Source organism: Triticum aestivum, chromosome 2B, assembly GCF_018294505.1.
Source record: "Triticum aestivum cultivar Chinese Spring chromosome 2B, IWGSC CS RefSeq v2.1, whole genome shotgun sequence".
Classification (NCBI taxonomy): Eukaryota; Viridiplantae; Streptophyta; class Magnoliopsida; order Poales; family Poaceae; genus Triticum; species Triticum aestivum.
Genome location: NC_057798.1, coordinates 57,137,636 through 57,145,646, shown reverse-complemented (window position 1 = coordinate 57,145,646; position 8,011 = coordinate 57,137,636). Strand labels below are relative to the sequence as shown.

The window sequence follows — 8,011 nt, the reverse complement described above, 5'->3', positions numbered from 1 at the left end:
CATCACTGTCATTCTTATTTCTCGATGCATGACAAGAAAACTAAATCTTTCTTCCTTGCTTCAGAGAGCAGAAGTCCTATATATACTAGCTAGCTGATATGCACCTGCAAATTGTACGTATGTACAGGATACACATCAATGGAAGTTTGGTCCTTCAATTTCTATATATATGTGCATGCCCAAAATTAAATTAGATTTGCCTAGACGTTCAGTTTATTCCATGAATCTGCACCATTTTTATTTCAGTTTCTACTGTGTGGCCATATAGCAGGAGCTAGGAAGTGTGATGATGACATGAGCTTTGGGACCGGGTCCAGCGTAAACGCGAGCTTCAAGTGGGAGGCGAGCAGCTACTCGTCGTCGTCGTCGGGGCTATGCTCGCCGCTGTTGTTCGCGTTGGCGCCGGTCAGGAAGACGGAGCAGTAGACGCCGTCTCGTGGGAACTGCAACTGCAGTTACAGCAATGAGTACGCGTCCTGGTTGTCGTTGGTGCGCCAGAATAGCTCGGCGTCGGAGGCGTACCGGATGGCGCAGTGGGTCACCATGGATTCAGACCGTGTGAGTCACCTATACGTTGCAGTATATGTTGATAGGGTGGTCAGTTAGTTTCGTTCGAGACGCTAGCTAATTCAGGCAGCTTGTAGTGTGGCTAATGATGGTTTTTGTCTTGGTTAACAACGTCGAGCATGCTATTGCTACTTTGCTAGGGCAACTTATTTGTGGCTGCTGTTCACTCAGAAGAATGTTTGATGTCTTGTGTTAAAATAGAGCGAGTAGAGGACATGCTCAGTTTTTTGTCAGTCAAAAGATAAAAACTCTCCTATCTACTTATCATTGAATGTCTTTGCATGTTGAGCAGAGGACATGAGCAAGCAGAGCCCCTCCTTTGTTTGTATGTGAAATACATTGGGATTCAGGTTTAACCATATATCTGAGTAAACGTTGAGTTCTTCCTGTGTTACTACTTATTAACCACACTAAAAATACTCACGGCTTGTTTCTAGGCAATCAACCATACATAGTGCTCTCCTAGCAATGGCGATGATCATCTTAATTTATTTCTGTGTCTTTTTGTGCTACAGGTGATGCACATGGTGTGGCCGCCTAGCAAGATCGGCCGCGTCGACAAGAGGATGCTGGAAGGCTCACTGTTGTGGTGGTCCTTGAAGGCGGCAAGCTGGGAGCCAGCGAGTGCCATCATGGGCACCACCTGCTGGTCGCCCTAGGCCTCCCACAGCATCTCTGAGTCCTTTCGTCCGAGGTATGCCCTCCTCCTCTTCCTTCTCCTTTCTCTCTCAGGACCATAGCTTGCTTGTGGTGCTACTCGAGATGGCTTCTTATTCATGCGCTCGTGATCTTGTCTGTAATCTGCAAGGCAGTTCAAGTTAGATGCTGATTTTATTTATGCTCTACATAGATGATGGCTCCCTACCTGCTACATCTCCTCTTAAATTGGAGAGAAGAAATGCTCAGGATGCTATTGCCCACTTGCTGTCACATGCTTGTTGTATGCCTTGTATACCTGTGTTTGCATGATGTGTAAGTGGATCTGCCTTGTTTGCACAATTATGTACTGTTGTTATTATGGAGGAGAACAACTGGTCCTTTTTTTTGTTAAACTCTGGGCTTATATATGTTCATGTTAGAATTTAGCTTTACAAGTTTGTGGTCTGGCTAGGCCAGTGTAGATATTTTTATGTGCTAGTTCAAGTTGAGCACTCTTTCCTGAAGTAATAATAGCCTTTTGATGCTACAGGTTCCTACTTAGCATTTGTTTATTTCTGGTAGAGCTTTTCTCCCTGCTATACATGGTCTCTTGCTTGTGGGATAGAAAACAAAGCTAGATGTTGTTGTTTGTGGTTGAACTTGGAGCTGCAACCTGAACGAATGTACGGCTTGTGGATTTGTTTGCAAGATCAACCAGCTTAACAACATTGTGATTTATTTAAAGTGTGCCCACACAAATTTAGAACAAGTTGCCGTCATGCTTTCTTGTGTTATTGTGGAAGATCCATTATTGTGAATCTCATAGCTGAATAATTACTACAGGCCGAGATGGAAGCTTTAAAGGCCCAAGTAGGAGATGAAGACGGCACCAAACCGAAGGAATGTATGCAGCAGGTTGTACCTGGCATTCTTATTAGTTTTTTTTAAAAAAAATAACTTTCAGACAGTAGGAGAGTCTCCTACTGACTTTTAAATTAAGACATCAAACGAGTACAAAAGGATTACATGTATTGTTGTTGGGGGGGGGGGGGGGGGGGGGGTGAGGGAGTAGGGAGCACACTAGGTGAATAAATTACAAATCAAAATGAGGCCACAAACCGAGGTCTCCTACTGGCATTCTTATTAGTGCCTACCATGCCATTTAATTTTGCTGTGATAATCTAGGATCTTCTTTTTTACTAAGAGATATCCTAAATAGGGTCTATTCCGGTCTGTTAATCTCCACATCTTAATAAATTCTGGTGGTCATGTATGTAATAAACTAGGTTGTCTTAAACCTTTTTTTCATCCTACAAATGTACTGTCATGGTTGTTCCTGTTAAAGCCGCAATGATACTGTTTTATCCTTTCTGCTACATCTCCGCTTGCTTAAATTGAAGAGAAGAAAGAAACACTCAGGATGCTACTGTCCACTTTTTTGTTTTGTTTATGTGATTAATCACTGTAACTCGTATTTGGAAATTTATCTTTGGGAGCCATCATATTTGCTTGCTACACCTAACTAGAATGTGTCAAGAAAACTGAATCTCACTTCACAACCACACTAGGTGTGAGTAAAAAACCCGAAGCTTTCTCTCTTCAGAGATAAGATGAGGGGTCAATTCTATAATAAAAAAAAGATGATAGGTCAGGTCCTATCGTAACCAGCTGATATGCATCTGCATGTTATGCCTACAAGATATACACTACTGGTTGTTTGGTCCTTTAATTTGTATATATGTGCATGCCCAAAAATGAAAATTAAATTTGCTTTGATGTTCAGTTTATTCCATGATGAATTTGCACCGCTTTTTGCTTTAGTTCATGTGTGTGTTGTATTATTTATCTATGAATGAAATTTGCAGCGTGATGGAGGTCAGCAGCATCAGGTCAATTCTGTCCACCCCCTTTCTCAACAGGGCGCGGCACACCGCTGCTGCTTCGGCCCTTGACGATGGACCCCTTGCCAAACGGGCTGCAGGACCATGGGAATGTTAAGGAGGCAAGAGGCAGGGTCAAGAGCAAGGGGAAGACGGTCTCGCAACGAACACCTCTTAAATGGCCGCTTCAGTAAGCCACTCAACTTCCTTTCTCTTCTTCTCTGTTAGTTGGGTGTCATGCTGCTGCTACTGCTTGTGGTCCACTAGAAAGGCAAGAGCAGGCAGGGAGTTGACAATAGTAGCATTTGACTTCAAGTTTGCACCTTTCATGTTCATCCACTTAATAAGCTAATTTGCAGCAGCGGTATTTCAGTTGTAGCCTCCTCTCATGTTTGTGTTTATGGCATATCAAACCAAACATGGCCATCCAATTTGCTTGCTACACCACATCACCTAGAGCGTCACAAGAAAACTGCAACTTTCTTCTTCACAACCACATTAGCTATATATGTGTGACAAGAAAACTGAATCTTTCTTCCTTGCTTCAGAGAGCAGAGGTCCCATATATACTAGCTAGCTGATATGCACCTGCAAATTGTAGGTACATACAGGATACACATCACTAGAAGTTTGGTCCTTCAATTTGTATATATATGTGCATGCCCAGAATTAAATTAATTGTGCTTGGACATTCAGTTTATTCCATGAATCTGCACCATTTTTAGCTTCACTTTTGTACTTTCTGCATCAACATCTTCCCAGCTTTGTGTGCTTTATTGTTTATGAATGAAATCCGCAGAGGCTTGATTGATACGAGTAGATAGCAATGTTTAGTTTGCTTTCAACTCTGTTTCCAGAGATCACAGCTAGAAAACAAGCCCAGCTTTGTTTCTAGCTATGATCTCTTGCTACCTATTTTGTGGAGGTCTTGTTTCTTTCTTCCCTGTGGTGTTTGTTTATCCCCGAGATCTTGCTCATGAGTTTTGACAGATGAATAAAATCAGTTAAAAGATGGCTTTTTGTGTACATACAAATGTATGTTCTTCTTTCTGTGAACAAGTGCCATTACTTTCAACTCTCAAGTCTTTGTAGTGTCAATTTTCAGAAAACAACCCAGCTAGTTCTGGTTTGCATTGGCAAATGTTATTTTATAATCTTGTGTTTGTAGTGTTGTGATGTAAGCATTATCCTAAAAGTTTAGGTTGGTGTCCTTGAAAGTAACATGCCTTGCTTCCCGTTAAACCAATGTTCAATCCCTAGTCAGCGAAATTTGAATGTTTAATTTTTGTAGAGTTTGATGACTTGGGGGGATCAAAGTCAAGGGACAGCATCAACAAGGGGCTGCTGAATTTCACAAGAGCTGGTGGGTTCCATCCCTGGAAGCCTTCCTCGCTCCCGATCAACTTGTTTTGTGTGTGTCATTCAGTTTCATCTTCATGTATGCAATCTGATCCGGACGATCATTCATTATGCATTCGCTTTTTCTGAAGTTAATTAGCTCCATTGCCCGCTGTTTAAGGTTGATCTCTTGTCCTTGTGCAGCAGAATGATGGATTCGGGACATCAGATATTGGCCCCGCAACCATGCAACGAAGGCATGCTGTTCAGCACCGGCTACAAAATCACCATGGTGAGCTACTCCAGCTCTTTCTCTTCCTCTGCTCTACGCCTTGTGGCCATCGACCATGCTCTATTTCCTAGACATTGTCGAGCCATGGATGATTCGGGCTTATTTAGGATTTTGCTACTGTTTTGGCTCAATTAGCTCGATTGCCTAGTGTTTAACGTTGATTGCTTGTGCTAAATGCCGCTTGCTATGTATGGCCTCTAGATTTTGCTATCAAGTGAAAGTTTATGTTACCAAGTGAAGAAATCGAGCTATTTCACTTGTAAAGAAACTTGAACAACTGTGTGTTTGTTTTCTGCCTTTATGCTTGTGTGTATATGTGCTGTTGTAGGCTAGATCGTTCTTGTCCTCTTAGATGTGCTTCCTTTTCAATAGTGATAATCCCTCCATTTACTTATACAAGGCCACTATAAAATATACATTTTGCATCTATACAAGGCCACCAACAGTAATCAAGGCAAAATTAATTATATTTTCTTGTACTAGCAACTTGTTTAATACTTGCATGCATGCAGTTATAATGACAGTCAGCTACTTCCTCCACTCAGTTTGCTTGCATGCATGCGGCGTATTAATGATCTCAGTAAACAAAAAAAATCTAACTTGCAAAGCAGGCATTAAATTTTACGTTGGTACATGTAATCTAAGTTTGTGGCCTTGTATATAAAAATGTAGGGAGTACTATTAATTGCATGGCACTCTCTAATAAATGTAGACAGAGGTACCTTATAATGCTTTGTATGACCTGATTGGTCATCTTGCTCTGAATGGGCTTAATTATTTAGGGTTTATTTATGTGTATCTCCATGATATGTAATGTTCTGTTTCATGTCCATGGATGATCTATGGCTAGTTAAGGTTCTGCAATTGTTTGGGCATAAATAGCTCCATTTGCCTGTCTGTTGTTTAAGGATGATTGCCTTGTGCTAAACTCTCTCTCTCTCTCTCTCTCTCTCTCTCTCTCTCTCATCATTCTGCAGCAGCAGCAGGAGGATGATTTCGGTACAACAGAGGTGAAGGAGCCCATTTCATCATGCCAAGCAAGGTGCGCGGCGGCCTCAGCAGCATCTTCCATTGGACGGACCCACTGCCGCCGGCGGCACTATTTGGCATCGCCTACAAAACTCCACTATGAGCTCCTCTTCCTCCTTTGTTCCATCCGAAAAGAACATATCATTGATCAATACTAGCTTATTAAGTTGAGCAATTCAAGACGGGTTGTTCCTATGGTCACTTTATATTTCTGAAGTTTTAGATTGAACAATCAAAGAGAATCTTTTGGGCTGGCCACCGTGCCATGCTAACTTATAGGGTTTTATCATACTGTAGTAGCTAGTATAGCAGCCTAGCGGCGCTTTTCTTGTAGGAGTTTATGTTTAGAAAAGCCTTCTCATGTAATTTGAATTTTATGCTTGAGAAAATATGAAGCATGTGCTAGCTGTTATATTTGTTGAGAATTTTGTTGTTGAATTGAAATACGCCTGTACATGTCTTGATCATCGCTGTTGAGTCAAAGCAACTCCTTTCATTGCTAGCGTCAGAGGTTCAGTCCGGACTCTTGTATTATTAGATTGCCCTCGAACGTACTACATAAAATGCATTCTTACTTCCAGAAAAATTTGTCCTCAAATTTTGGTCTGCTTTTAGCCAGCTAGCCATACTGGAATCTAAGATGCGATAACATAGCTCATGCCTTGTTTTATCAAATCCGAGTCATACGGTTCACTTGCTAACAAATAAGCCACAACTGTTTTTTTGAGGGGAGGGGGTTGACTTGACAATACTAGTGTGTTTTGCTGAGAACTTACCATGCTACTGCTTGAAAATGTCAACTAATTTTGGTTGATTTTGAGGAGGTGACTTGTAGAGCACTTCTTCTCTCGTATAAACCACGGAGAAATCGACTTAATTCAGCCAGTTATGGGTGTATTAATGACTACTGGAGTCCATCGCTGGAGTTGTACCTATGGCAGGGGTATGCCATGTAGTTGCTTGAGTTGGACCACCGGTATTGTTTATTTGTTGTAACAGGAGCTATAGTTTTCCTCACATAAAAATTGCAATAGTGTAACATGAATATTCACTTACTACGTCCACAGTGGAACTGCAGGCATGTGCCGAATTTGTTTCGCGTTCTGTATTAGCATGTTAACTTTTTTATATGGAAGTCAATTATGAGGTCCCTCCCTGTTTGCTACCCACTGGGTTTTTCTCCATTTTTGGAAGTCTGGTTATGTTTTCCCTTAATATTAAAAAAAGAGCATGAACTCTTTCTTATTACCTCGTTGTTGTTTGTGCATTTCAGATATCAAGGAAAGAGCTGCCGCACACAGAGCCATCGATCTCCCCCTTGCATGCCTCTAGTAAAACAGAGGTGAAGACTGGTGAAGACGTGTTGTCTGAGGCATGAATACTTCCCAGGAAAAAGACATTGCAGGACAGGACGGAGAAGGAGAAGGAGCATCAATCAAAGGTACCCTCTTCATCCCCATGCCCACCAAATTTATCAACTTCCTACCCACCGTGGGAGTGGGACCTGTTGCATTCCAATTTAGGATGACCATCACTATTGATGCAATGCTTTGTCTGTCATGTGCTAGTACGATGTTGAAATGAAGTTGCAATGATATGTCAATACATGATGACATTATTGAATTGTTTCCTTGTTGTAGAACAAAATGATGCAGATTGTGTGGTGATGTTGTGCATTGTACTCCCTCCGTTCCTAAATATAAGTCTTTTTAGAAATTTCAGTACGGACTACATACGGATGTATATAGACATATTTTAGAGTGTAGATTCATTCATTTTGCTTTGTATGTAGTCTATATTGGAATCTCTAGAAAGACTTATATTTAGGGACGAAGGGAGTAGGATTTAGCATGCTAGCATTCAATCAAGTGCATGTTGCAAGTATAAGAGTAGAATGTTTCTGTGTAGCATGATTTTGTTGTGAAATAGTATGATGCCATGGGAGCAATTTGTGGTTTGACATTTTGGCTATGTGGTGGGGAACCAGAGAGAAATGAAGTCATGTCCATCAAGCATCCTACTGACCGACCTTGTATGTACCCTGTCATGTTTGTCCTGCAGGAAGCAATGGATGATCATCATGTTTTTGCTGGTCCGCGCCAAGAACCAACAGACATGGATGGATTGGAGTTTACATTTTAACTTTTGTTTTCTGTAGTCCTGTAGGCTGTAGCGTTGGGTCTGGATGGTTGCTTGTACTGGGAGGGAGCGAATTTTATTGTGGTGTGGAGCCCTTTGCTTTGATGATAATGCAGGGGCCTCGACT

At 41.5% G+C, this 8,011-nt stretch overlaps 1 pseudogene; it reads left to right on the top strand.

Annotated features, from left to right (window-relative positions):
- The first annotated feature begins 294 nt into the window (after positions 1–294).
- LOC123038946 (uncharacterized) overlaps positions 295–8,011 on the top strand; it is a 41,344-nt pseudogene continuing 33,627 nt past the window's right edge.